We start from the raw sequence: 14,334 nt of genomic DNA, 5'->3' as shown, positions 1-14,334 counted from the left end.
AAAATAAAAAATAATAAGAAAAAACAAGATAAAATGTTGCAAATGGTAGGGACCAAGAGAAGGAGAAAGAAGGAGGAAGAAAGTCAGAGAATGAGATTAAAAAAAGAAAGAATTAAGAAGGCTGTGGATTTGGCTCATTGGTTCCATTAGCTGACTTACAAGTGCAAGATCCTGAGTTCGATCCCCAAAACAAAAAAAAAAAAAAAGAATTAAGATGTGTGATGTACATATACCAACTCCTCACAACAAACGTCATCATTATGTTCTATAAGCATGCACCACCAAAACACAAAAAAGCAATAAAAAAGGAACCAGAAAAAAAAATCCTATTTATCTGCACCAAAACCACACCCTACCATGTGTTGCTATCATCCTTGAAAAAATTCAGAGATGCTGCTCTGTGTTTCTCCTTTTTGTCCTATTTCTGGTTTGGTATGATGATAACAACTTAATAAATGAGTTAGTAAGTATCATTTATACTTGTATTTTATAAAAAAATATTGTACAGCAGGTAAACATTTGTTAGAATTTTCTAGTAAAACAATTCCTAAATATTTCTATTTAAAGAGGTTTACTGTTTTATTTAATACAAATTCAAGCTTGTGAATGGTAATAAGAGAAACTCTGATTATCACTTTTATTACAGTTGAGTTTGGTAGTTTGTGGGGTTTTTAATTCCAACAATGGCTTATTGGTTTTCAAATTCACTGTGCTACCAAATTTAAAATCCTGTGATAACAATAAATCTCTCTTTAAAAATATTGTGCAATATAAAAATGGTGTACAGAAACATTAACTCAAATGTGTACTTCTTTTGAAACAGTGTGTGTGTGTGTATGTGTGTGTGTGTGAGAGAGAGAGAAAGGAGAGAGAGAGAAAGAGAGAGAGAGAGAGAGCCTCACTATTTAGTCCAGGCTGGCCTTGAACTCATGAACTCATATGTAGCCCAGACTGGCCTCAAACTTGCAGCAGCCCTTCTATCACAGCCTCTGGAGTTCTGGGATTGCCTTGTGAAATTTTGCCCAGAAAAATTTTGGTTTTTCAGGAATTACTTTAATTTCCCTTAAATTTAATTTCCTTCAAATGTATGAGTGAGAATTTATTTATATTAATTCCTATTATATTTTTAATATAGTCAGTATCTCTGGTGATGCTTCCTATTATATTTATAATGATAGTTTCATCTTGTGTATATTTTTAAATCAATCTTTCTTGCTAGAATTTTATCTAAGTTTTAAAGAAATGGTGTTTGTCTCATTGATATATTCTACTGTTTCTTATTAAAATATCTTGAATATTTATCATATTTTTATTACTGTCTTCCTTCAACTTGCTTTGGACTTATTTTCTTCATTTTCTGTTTTTTTGAAATAAAGGTATTGGTTAATTTTATGAAAACTTACTTTACTTTTAAAATGAATGATGCAATTTCCCCTGCTCTCATTGCTTTAGCCATGTCCCACCTATGTTTATATCTTCCACTTCCATTTTCATTCACCTATGGTGACCTACCAGAGGCTCCAAATAGTATTCCTATCTGCCACTGACATTTTGGAAACCACAGAATTAGCTGGATCATACAACTCAACTTGCAGAGCATGCTTCACAGTAGCCTGAACCTGTTGTTCTCTTATTTGAGAACCCATTCAAAATTAGTAACATTTCAAGTTATTCAGTAAATGGGTCTGACTAATTCACCCAAGTAAAGAATGAGTTGCCTCTAAAATCCAAATAGGCCCACTAGGTGTTGAGCCTCTTTCTTGATTGTATGAAGGGCTAGATGCATCAATTTATTCTTGACATCTGAATAGATATATGCACCTGCCCCATATCATGGAATTTAGAAATTTCACTCAGGTACAGAGCCCTTGGATTTTAGGTGAACGTATTTCCCATCCTCTGATATGCAAATGATTTATAAACAATCAAGAGTAGATTCTATCTCTTGCTCACTGATCCAATAGCATGTCATCCATGTAATGGACTAGTGTGATACTTTGTGGAAGACAAAACCATGAATATACCTGTGAAATAAATGTGACCTAAGGTTAGAGAGTTAATATACTCCTGAGGAAAGACAGTAAAGGTTTGGTGCTGGCCTTTCCAGCTGGAAGCAATTGCTTCTATTGAGCTTTCTGGATAGGTTTTGAGAAAAAGGTATGTGCAAATCAATAGCTGAACACCACAGAGCATAAATAAGTTACTCTGCCCAAGCAAGGAAATGATATCTAGTATAGCAGCTGCAAATGGAGCCACCACTCAATTAAACTTACTGCAATCCACCATCATTCTGAAAGATCCATCTATCTTCTGTCCAAGATAAACAGGAGAGTTAAATGGTGATGAAGTGAGAACCATCGCTTTTATATCTTGCAAGTCTTTGCTGATGACACTAATGTCTTAATTCTCCCCAGGGCCTGGATATTGTTTTAATTTATTATTTTCCCAGATAGTAGGAGCTTTAATGGCTTCCATTTGGTCTTTCCCATCATCAGAGGCCTCACACAGCAGCTTAAGGAACCAATATGGGGATTCTCTGAACTTCTAAGTAAATCTATGCCAATGATGCATTTTGAAACTGAGTAACTGAACAGAGGTTGAATTCAGGGGTGTACTGGACCAACTTTGACTTGGAACTTGGTTAAGACTTCCCTGCATTATCTAACCACCATAGGTATTAGAGAAGGACTACAATGGTGTTTTGGGCTTCTTTAAATCAGTGTTAGTTAAGAACCAGTATTGGGTAGCCCTCAAAATGTTTGATTATCTCTTTTTCCTCAATTTATAGTTACCTTGGAAATCAGCTATAATTTTGGGGGGTTTGGATGGGAAAAATTTGACAATCCAACTTTTTGTTACTGTACCCTGTCCTTTCTTAAAGGATGTGCTCTCCCCTGCCCTCAAGGTGTTTTAGGTTTGTAACCTGACTACAGTTTGAAAATTAATTGAGGGGTCATCGTTCTCTGTTACTATGATTTAAAGTAGATTTTTGTACATTTGCTGTAAAGTTCTCTGCATGCATAAATCCAGTAAAAATTTAATAGGCTTTCTATTCCTCTTCTGGAAATACTGTGACTAATTAGTGAACATTAAAATTCTAAATGTATCAGATCATTCTGATTATTGCTTTGCCTGGGATTTCCATTGTGGTAAGTGTTTTTGCCTTGTCTGTGGTGGTTGAACACTGCCCCTTGGCCTTTGCCGTTCTTGGATACTATACCCATCGTACTCAAGTTTCCCAGTTGAGTGACTATTCCCCCAGGGTAAAGTCTGGCATACAAAGAACAGTGACAGAAGTCTTCAAGAATGCAGTTGCTTCCCTTATAAATCTATTTAAGATATTAGTGAAGGATATATCTTATAGACTGTCCCCATGTGAAGAAGTAGGTTTCACCTTGTAAATCCACTCAAGCACACTTATTTCCCCAAGACTTTGAATATTTTCATCACTATTAAACTGAGGAAATATGATATATCTTCAGCTGATTCACAGAAAGCTATCATTTTATCTATATTTCAGCCAGACTATCAAATAAACTATTAGCTCCCAGAATTCCCAGAGCTGCAACTTTGAATACAGAATCTTAACTTAATGGATCCATGTTCATACATTTAGCTTTATCTAGGTTCATGTTCCTCCCACCATTATAATGTCCTTAACATTCATCCCCATAACTGTCTAGACCTCTGCTCCTAAGAATTAGAAAAATCAAGTTTTGAATGTAACCTATCTACTTATGGGTCATATTACATATGTCACTTTTAGAGCCTTCTAATTTGAGCCCACTTATAGGCCAGAAAGCAAAAGTGGATATTAAGTTTAGGTCCTAAGGAGAAACATCATTATTTTGGTTAGTAACTGCATCAGGGAAGGTTACTGCTACTTCCATAGGTAACACAAATTCAATTTCCTCTGAAATGAATGGAGATACCAATAACACAAGAGGCAGAGTGAGAATGCTTCTGCCACTAATGATGGGAAAAACACTTCCTATGGTTAAAGAATCCCATCGTAATTGAGGAATTCAATGTTCCCGACCTCATCCAGTTGCTCCCAAACATCTCCAATTCCATTTACAGGATTACATTCCTTTCTCATTTGGACCATCTCTTTAATGGCAGATACTGTTCAAGTCTGAGAGTCAAATTTGTGCTGAAATTTGTCCCATTGCATTACAGGGACTTGTGTTTGGTGTTTGGCATCTTCAGCCCAGCGGCTAGAGTAGAGAAGATTGTCTCTCGGAACACACTTAGAAGCTTTTAGATTATTTATTGATGCCTAGAGCTGGAAACCTGAATCTCTTTTTCATTATTTTTTTGTATTATTTTATTTAGAAAAGTTGAATAGCTAGCCAACGTCACTGAAGATTTTACTCTTCCAAAAATGATCAAAATATTATATGAAAACTCACTAAATTCCTTGTATCTTATAAATGGAAAATTAGTATAATCAAATTTATTTAAAACACATCACACTTGATCATTACTCTCTCTGTTATTAGGAGAGACCATGGTAAATTCAGGTTTAATGAAATTAGAGTCAACTCTAAGAACCAATAAACAGACTAGAGAAATTCATCTCTGAAATTTTCTAGATCCACTGCACTTCTATTACCAACTTTTGATTTAGGGTTTTTTAGGGAAATAAAATCAACAGAAAATATATATGTAATTATTCAGGGGGATTTATTTGATAAATTTATAGGATCAGAGCCAGAAGAGTTCACAATTGCTGTCCATATGCTGGATGGCCAGAGGATCCAGTTTGCTCAGTCCCTAAAGATGAAAGCCGTATAAGAGGAATCAAAGATAAAGTCCTCTTTCAACTTCAAAACCTGGAAGCCTACAGGAGAGTCACTGGTGTGAGTCCACAGCAGAAGGCTAAAGAAACTGCAGACCAATATCCAAAGGTGATGGTAGTAAAGGTGAAACCTTTTCAGGAAGCCTGGAGTTTTTCAACACAAGCACATTTCATTCTTTTTTGCCTTTTATTCTGTCCAGTTTACAAGCCTGTTTGTTACTGCCATGGAAAACCAAGGTGGATCTTTCTTCTTCTTCTTCTTTGGTTGGCTGGCCTATACACCAGTCATCTACAGAATGCCCAGAATTGTGCTTTACCAGGCATTTCTTAATCTCTTCGAGTTGATATATCACAAGTAATGCTCACTTCTCTCTTTCAGTTCTAAGTGTCAGAAAATATTTTGTTCATTATTTTAAACTAATGCTGCTCATCAACTTGTGCTTGCCATATAGTAATTAAGAATAATAAAAAATATTACATTTATTTTTGAATTCATTAAATTTTGAATTTGTGTTTACATCCCTACAAATTTCTTGTTTTGAACTATTTTTATTTCTTTATTCTTTATTTTAGGTAATACGCAGTACTGTACAGTGTAGCTCAGAATATGTGGTTTACTATGTAGTATAGACTAGTGTTGAACTCACTATGTACCCCAGGCCAGCCTCAAACTGGAAGCAATCCTCCTGCCTCAGCCTCAGGAGCGATGGGATTAAAGGCATGCACCACCCAACCCTGTTTGTTTTCTCTGTTCCTTACCCTGCTATTTTCACCATCTTCTTCATATTTTATTCAAATTTTAATTGTTAGAAAATTAATACAGTTTTAAAAATTTAAGTGTAAAGATGTAACTGTACAGATGAACTTTTTAAGTAATTTAAGTAACCTTACTTTTCACATATATGCCGTTTTCTGTTTCTTCTTAACTGTTATCCTTACTATAATTGTGCCCTTACTATAATTGTGCCCAAGAGGATGTTTACATGGTAAAACATCTAAGGCTTTGCATGATTGAGAATTTCACTTACTTTACCTTCAAATTTAAATAAAGAATATAAAAACCGAGGTGTGAAGGTTTTCTACACCATCACATGTTTAAAAATATTGCTCTGCTATCTTTGTCCATGAAATTTTAACACTGAGAAGTTCAGTGGCTCTTCTGCTATTAATTTTCCTACAGTGTATGACACTGTCATCATAAAATGTGGACTATAACATTATGGATGTTTTAAGAGTTTGTTCATTTTTGAGACAAACATACTGTGAAATATTTCAAATGTGTTTTGGTTTTATAAAGAAGTGCTTGCTGGCTACTTACTAAAAGCTCACATCTATCAATTGCAATAATTAAATCTATTTTGACTGTTTAACTTACAAAGGTCTTTTAAAAATTTCCTCAACTCTCTCCTTGGGATAAGGATATACCTAATTATTATTATATTGTCTATGGTATACATTTACATATTCATGAATGATAGGTATGTTTATGGACTTTTATCCTTACTAAAATTCAATTTGTCTTTTTGTCTCAAATCTCTACTATCTGATACTAAAATTTCTATACCTATGTCCTTTAAGTTGAAACCCCAGACTTCTAATTTTTAGCTCTTAATTTTAAGACTTGTTTAAACACATTGTTCTAGTTAAATCTGTCAGTTATACAGGTAATCTCCCAGCCCCACTGAAAGCATATTTTTAAATAGAGGAATTTAAACCACTAGCATGAATTCTAACATTATTATGTTTGTATTATTTTCTTTATCTTTAATGAATGTATTATGTTGCTTTCTCTCTATATATATATATATAGATAGATAGATATTTCATATCTATCTATATATTTCAGATATATTTCATATATGTGTCAGATATATGCATAGTTCAGATATATGTGTGTGTGTGTGTGTGTGTGTGTGTGTGTGTGTATATATAGAGAGAGAGAGACAGAGAGAGAGAGTGTGTGTGTGTTTTGTTTTATAATAGCTAAAACAGGATATTTAATTTCTCATTCTTGTACTTTTGTGCTTTCCACTCATTTTTTTCATTATCTTCAAACGGGAAAGTGATGTGTGTATTTACCAAAATTTCTTGGAAAGGGTGGACTTGAAAGATACTTGATATCCTTACATTTTTGGTGTTTTAGAATTTCATCCTTCCTCCTCCTCCCCCCCCTCCTCCTCCTCCTCCTCCTCCTCCATTTCTTGTCATTCCACTGAATTCTTCAGCCTGGATATTGGCTAATGTTCTGTACAATTGCATTTAAAAGAGAGGACAAGGAAAAATGGCCATCCAATACGCTGTTCTAAATTTAGTTTCTGGAACAGTTATCTCCATTTGACTCAGCCATCCCTCTGCTGGGTATCTTTCCAAAAGAATTAAAAGAGTCATATCGCAGTGATATATGTGCATCAATGTTTATAGCAGCACAGTTTGTAATAGCTAAAACTTGGAAACAGCCCATTTGCCCATCAGTTGGAAACTGGATAAAGAAGATGTGGTTTTTCTATAAAGTGGAATACTACTCAGCCATAAAGAATGAGAAATTAGATTCATTCATAGGAAAATGAATACATATTGAGGATATACTCTTAAGTGAAATAAATAAGTCACACATGTGTAAATACTGAATTGTTTCTCTGGTGTGGAAAGCTATAATAGCACATGAGATCCTAATGAGATAATTGACCAAGTGAAATAGGAGTTAAAGGTGTAGGGAAAATGGGAAGGGTAGTGGAAAGGTAATAAGGGAAAAGAAAATATATGATAAAATGAAAAAAATGGAAATAAAGTGTTTGTAAATGGGGAGGGGAGGAGGGGGTGAAGGGAGGGCAGGGACAAGGGGAAAAAATGAGAACCAAGACCTGTCATGCAAAGGTACAAGATCCCAATAATGAATATAATTGTACTGTATACCTTAAATATACCAATAAACTCAATTAATAAAAAACCAGTTATCTCATCTTTGCCTCTGACCAGTAAGCACCAACAAAATTACTGCCAATTTTTACAATAATCTTAGTTTTTATGTATTTATAAGATGGTCTGTCTTATTTCAATTCAATCATTTCCATTTTTAGATTTTTTAAAAAAACACTTCTAAAACTTTGGGGTTGATGACTGACTTCTTTCTAATTTTTCAAAATGTTTAAACATTTAAAAAATATATTTTTTTTTCTCGATGAGTTTATTGGTACATTGTAGGTATGCAGAACAATTACATTCATCCTTGGGATCTTGCTTGTACCCTTACATGACAGGTCTTGGTTCTCATTTTTCCCCCACTCCTGCCCTCCTTTCAGCCCATCCTCCCTTACTTATTTACAAAAACTTTCTTTCAGTTTTTTTCATTTTCTCATTTTTTTCTTTTCCCTTATTTCCTTTCCCCTACCCTTCTCACTTCCCCACGCCCTTAGCCCTTTTCTTCCTATTTAACGTTGTCAATTATACCATTAGGATCTTGTATACCATTATAATTTTTCACACCAGAGAAACTATTCAGTATTTACACGTGACTTATTTCACTTGAGTGTATATCCTCAATATGCATCCATTTTCCTATGAATGACTCTAATTTTTCACTCTTCATGACTGAGCAGTATTCCATTTTATAAAAAAACTGCATCTTCTTTATCCATTTTCTAACTGATTTGCAATTGTGCTATTTCCAGGTTTTAGCTATTACAAACTGTACCACTATAAGCATAGGTGCGCATATATCACTGTGATTCTTTTAATTCTTTTAGAACAATACCCAGCAGAGGGTTGGCTGGGTCAAATGGAACCTCCAGTCCAAGCTCTCTGAGGTATCTCCATATTGATTTCCATAGAGCTTGCACCAGTCTACACTCCCACCAACAATGGAGAATGGTTCTTTCTCCCCACAACCCTGCCAACATTTGTTACTGGTTGATTTCTTGATAGCAGCCATTCTTCGTGGGATGAGGTAGAATCTCAGTGTTGTTTTCATCTGCATTTCGAATAACCAGTGATGTGGAACATTTTTTCATATATTTACTTGCTGCTTTGACTTCTTTGAGAAATGTCTGTTCATTTCAGATGCCCATTTTTGAATTGTATCATTATATTTGGGGGGGCTGAATTTTTTAGTTCTTTATCTATTCTAGATAGCAGTCCTTTGTCTGAGACACAACTGGTAAAATTATTTTTCCACATTGTAGGCTGTCTTTTAGTTCTGTGGGTGGTTTCTAAAATATGTTTTTATAAAGGAGAGTTCTACACTGCTGATAATCTCTAATTATATTCAATCCTGGATTCTGACTTGATTAAGAATACATTATTTACAATTAGGGATTCAATAACCTTTACTCAGAGAACTGGAAGAGGTCAGAGAGACTTGATGTCCATCAATGTGTGGAACCAACAAGAGGTAACTGTGTGTGGTTCCCATTCTTCTAATATGTGGATAAGAAAGTCTATTTAATTACTTTACTTCTGTAAATCTGGCACTTCACACAAATGTTGGATATTCTACTGCTCTTTATGACATTATGTTATTAAGATTAGTTTTTGTTTACACTGAGAATCCTCAAACGTAAGAGGAACTATAAGTATATAGTCTAATCTTTAATTTCCTTGTTAAAAATGAATTTATGTTATGATATGTAGATTATTTATGGTCAATTGGAAAGGTAAAGACAAAATTTCTTATCCTGCAAGTGGTTTGTTTTGCTGTTATACCACATCTGTTTCTAGTGGTTCTATTTGCATTTTTTTAAACATTTTCACAAGAAGCTGAGGACTTTGATGGCTACTTTTATGATTTATGGATTAATAAACACTTCTGATTATTTCTCAAGCAATAATTCTTATTTTACCCTCTTTTTCCTTGTTCTTCCTTCCAGTTTTCCTAGATAATTTTTAAGTTTACTGTCTGTTTTTTTTATAGTTATTTGCTTATTTACCAAATAATATTGAACTTGTGATGCTTAATAGAAATATATGAGAGAAATGTATGGAAGAGAATATGACATACTCATTTCCCAGTTGTGATCATGTCTTAATTTTAATCTAGTATTACATTTTACACACATGTTAAGTAAATATATATTTATATCATTTTGTAATATACATAATCAAATCTTTCTTTTCCCATTAAGAGGCTTCTTTCTGCTTTATGTTTTATCTCTTTAAAGTCAGTGAAAAGAATAAAAGTTTTTTGTTTGTGCTAAATATAAGATCCTAAGTTAAGGTGAAAATAATTTTCTAAACATTGATTTTTACCAATTTTAGTAGGTTTTCTGTGTTACTTAGGTTTTTCAACTAAAGAAAATTGAAAATTACTTTTAGAGATTTACATATTTAAAAAAATACAGTGGTTCCATGCTTAGATAATTCAAAATGTGGAAAAGGAAGATGGCTAAATCTCTCTTTTTTTTCTGGAAAATAAGGCGAATCAGATAAAACCAAGCAAGAAGAGTATTAATGTTCATGAAGTAAAGAGCAATAAGTGACAATCATTTTGAATAAAACTAAATTTAATTTTGCCATCAATACTTAAAATCATGTTTTTCAATTTTTATGAGAATTTAAAGGCATTAATGCTATCAGAATATTATGGAAATGTTTATAATAATGTGTCTATAAACTATTAAATGAGAATTCCATTTTCATTTATTTTGTTCTGGATTTTTCCATTCCTTTGCTTCTCTTTCTATTTTAACTCAGCATTCTGAATCTTTGTTTAAGGCTTTGGTGACATTTGAATAATAAAGTAAGGTTTGGGGAATGATACACATGAAAATTATTCCTAATAAAACCCTGGAATAGAAAAAAACACATAGGCAGAAATGGATGGATTATACTCAGAGCTCTAGTTCTGCCTCTCCTTAGAGAACATAGTATTATTATACCATTATCTGAATAGAGTTTAATTATATTCCCATTATATCCCTCTGCCTTAAAACCCTTATCATGCCAGAACATGTTGAGAAATCTACTTTCCAAACATTCAACGTGCAGAATCCCTTGTGTAAATCTACAAGTTTCAATGGTTTTTATGAAACCCAACAGTGCCTCAAGAGGCTTTCCTTTGCTTTTCTTCTGCCCCGCCTACATTCAGCAAACAGGAAAACCATTAACTCGCACTTATCTGGAAATGCATTTTTCACTACATGATTTTTATGCAGAAAGGTATTTTAATTCCTTGTGGTTCTGTATCTGTGTCTGGGCTATTACTTCTCACTTATAGATAGTAACAGTTTTACTATCTGAAGTGTAAGGCTGATGTTTTCAAAATCATGATAAGGAATCCAAACACAAAATAACTAAATAAAATAACATTGACTACAGATTTTAAACTCTTTCAGACAGTATGTTGACTGAATTTATTTATCTAAAAGATGGTAAAATACATTTTTAAAAAGGAAGAATATAAATATCCATGTCAATTGCACAATGTGACTATTTTTTTAAACCTCTAGTGTGTATTGGTAGTGGAATGAAAAGTGCACTCCACATTACAAAATTATTAAAAAAACAAATTTGCAACACACAAATTAATATACTTTAAATGTTGCTTGTAAAAAGCTTTCTTACAATAATAAATGAGCTTTGTTTTTCTGTACCATATGTATTTTCACACATAAAATGTTTTTGAGATTACAAAAATGATTTAACATTCTAAGAATATCTATTAAGTTAGACATATATGTGTATAAGTGTATAGCAAGACTTAATTTTCTAAATAATGTTTGCAGTCAATTATTTTCTTATTTTCTTCAATAAATTTGTTCTTGATTCCTTGTCTTTATATTTATTAAATATGCTTTATATACTATATATGATTTGGCATTAAGAAACTTTTAAGTTTTAAAGGGTATTTAAAAAAAATAAGCCCATGAATTTTATCTATCAATTGTCTGAAGCATTTTGATTTCCTGATTCTTATGGTGCTACACAGGGTAATGAAAAGTTTTATTTTTACGATAAAAGAGTTTGTTAGATAGTGTCTGTTCCTTCACATCCACTTTCCATCATTCCACTCTGTATTTTGTCTCCAGAGGCTGACCTTGTTGAAGTACATCAACGCATTCTCTTAATCTCTGCTGGTTTCCTATTAATTGAATTCAATTCGAGATTCTACAGGTGATCAGAGAATGAAAAGAAGAGATCATAGAGTCCCGTCCTCATTTCTGTCTTTGAGGGTTCATCCTACTTCCATTCCTTCCGTCAGCTGATAGGTAATCCTTTCCTCCAGAAAACCCACTCTACATTGGGTCCTCATTCTGTGTTCCTGTACCCGATTCTCCCCTGTCCTTCCATAGCTTAGAAATGGGAGCAGATCTGCTGCTAATTGCCTTTTGGGTACGGCATCATACTTGGTGGGTTGCTTGCATCCTGCCCACAACTTTGTAAATAATTTCTTTTTATAAACTTCTTAAAACAAGAGATAATTTTATATTTGCCATCTGTTTTCCACCAGAAACTTTCTTTATACAAATTAGTTTTTAATCTTGTTTTTCTTGATTATAGATGCTCTACTCCATTCTCAGCTCCACTTCTTCATGATAAGTTTAGATTACTTGCCCATGTTTCCTTTTTGTTTTGAGATATGCTTCAGTGATTCCCAGCAGGCATAAACTTTATCCTTTTCTAGCAATTTCCTATTTTTGCACCAAAAAATAATTGTATGCATCAGTAAAATAAATTGAACTTCAAGTGTTGCTTTCAAATGTATTAAGGAAAGGTGTGTGAATGAAATCTTCACCAAGTGAGCAATTTGAAGTTGAAGAATATTTCCAATTACCAGTAGCCATGTTCCTGGGCTTGGGTGGTATTTACAGGTGATTAAATTTCTTCTAATTATACTTACAGGCATAAAAAATGAAATATACCATCTCTTTGAGAAACAACAATGTTGGCCGGGGATTTAACTCAGCGGTTCGGTGGCCTGCCTTGCAAGTGCAAGGACCCAAGTTCAATCCCCAGTATCACAAAAAAAAAAGAAAGAAAAAGAAAAGAGAGAGAGAGAGAAACAACAATGTATCCCTGAAATAGCATTCTGAATATGATATTGTACTACATACAAATAAGTGAAATTAGCATTTTGTGTTTTGAATGAGTGAATTCCTACGAGGTACATTCAAAATAGCAAGTGGGAAATTAATTGGATAAGCATAGATTTAGCTATTTATAAGAAAATCAAACAATTTTTCTACATGCCATAACATTGTTAAGCTCCATTTCTTCATTTGTATAAAAACAAAGGGTAATTTTTAAAGAATATTTTTCCATATTAACAATGTTAAACATTTTGAAAGAGCTTCTAAAATAAAACAAAAACATCAAAAACTTTCAGGTTAGGAGATGTGTTAGATAATGATCAAATGAAAGGCAAAACAAGAAAAATGCAGATAATGCCTACTGGAACTGTGCACTATAGATATGACCTGTGTCCAGTGGTGTCAGATTAGCGGTAAGGACAGTTAGATGGTTACACATTTTAAGCACCATCTTACTATACTACTCTAACCCTGATAACAGAGAAGGGAAGAAAAGCTAATTATAATTGCACGGTTGTCAGATAGATAAGAAGAATTAATTTTTAGAACTTGCTAAACCAGTGCAATGGTCATTCAATAAAAACTTAATAGTTATTAAGAATGTCAGAATGTGGATAAACTATAATAGCATATAAAATCCTAATGATATAATGGACAATGTGAAATAGGAAGAGAGGGGCTATAGGAGTAGGAAAAGTTGAAAGGGTAGGGGAAATCTAATAAGGGAAAAAGAAAAAATATGAGAAAATGAAAAAATGGAAATGAAGTGTTTGTAAAGAGGAAGGGAGGAAGGGTGAAAGCAGGGCAGGGACAAGGGGAGAAAATGAGAACCAAGACCTGTCATGTAGAGGTACAGGATCCCAGTAATGAAGGTAACTGTACTATACACCTAGAATGTACCAATAAACTCAATGAAAAAAAAAAAGAATGCCATAATTATTTTTAGAAACTCTCAATCACCCCTAAAGGCCTTGAAAGTACAAACTTAAAAAGGTCTCCTCCAAGGTTGAGGCCAGACCTCACTAAGGAGAGTATGGCTGCAAGGTCTAGGGAGCAGAAAACTTTCTTTTGGTGCCTAACATTGTAACTGATCTGTAACAAGCAGAGGAGGACTAATAATCAGACCAGCCACTAGGCTTCTGCATAACAGATGATGTTAAGTGGATTGCTGCTTTCTTTACTGATTGCAAACTCGTAGAAGGGTGAGGGTCACTGGATTTCCCACTGGCACAATACCTGTGACCAAGAAGAAAAAAGAAAATTTACCAGAACACAATCTTTTTCTCCACTTGTGTTCTCAAATGCACCTTCTAGGGCCTGCTCCTAACACTGCTGTAACCAGAAATGAGAATGTTACCAAGTCAAGCTTCAGAACGAGGGAGCTGAGCAAGGGATGGATTTCAACTTGAGAAGTAATAAATTCATGAATGAAACTTCCTTTTGATGGATGATAAAATGGAATCTTATTAAACCCTCATGATTAGCACAGATAAAGGCAAGAACCAAACCATT

This window comes from Fukomys damarensis, unplaced genomic scaffold, assembly GCF_012274545.1.
Source record: "Fukomys damarensis isolate Sample0158 unplaced genomic scaffold, DMR_v1.0_HiC HiC_scaffold_24, whole genome shotgun sequence".
Taxonomy (NCBI): Eukaryota; Metazoa; Chordata; class Mammalia; order Rodentia; family Bathyergidae; genus Fukomys; species Fukomys damarensis.
The sequence above is the reverse complement of the archived record's forward strand: the minus strand, read 5'-3'. Positions refer to the sequence as shown.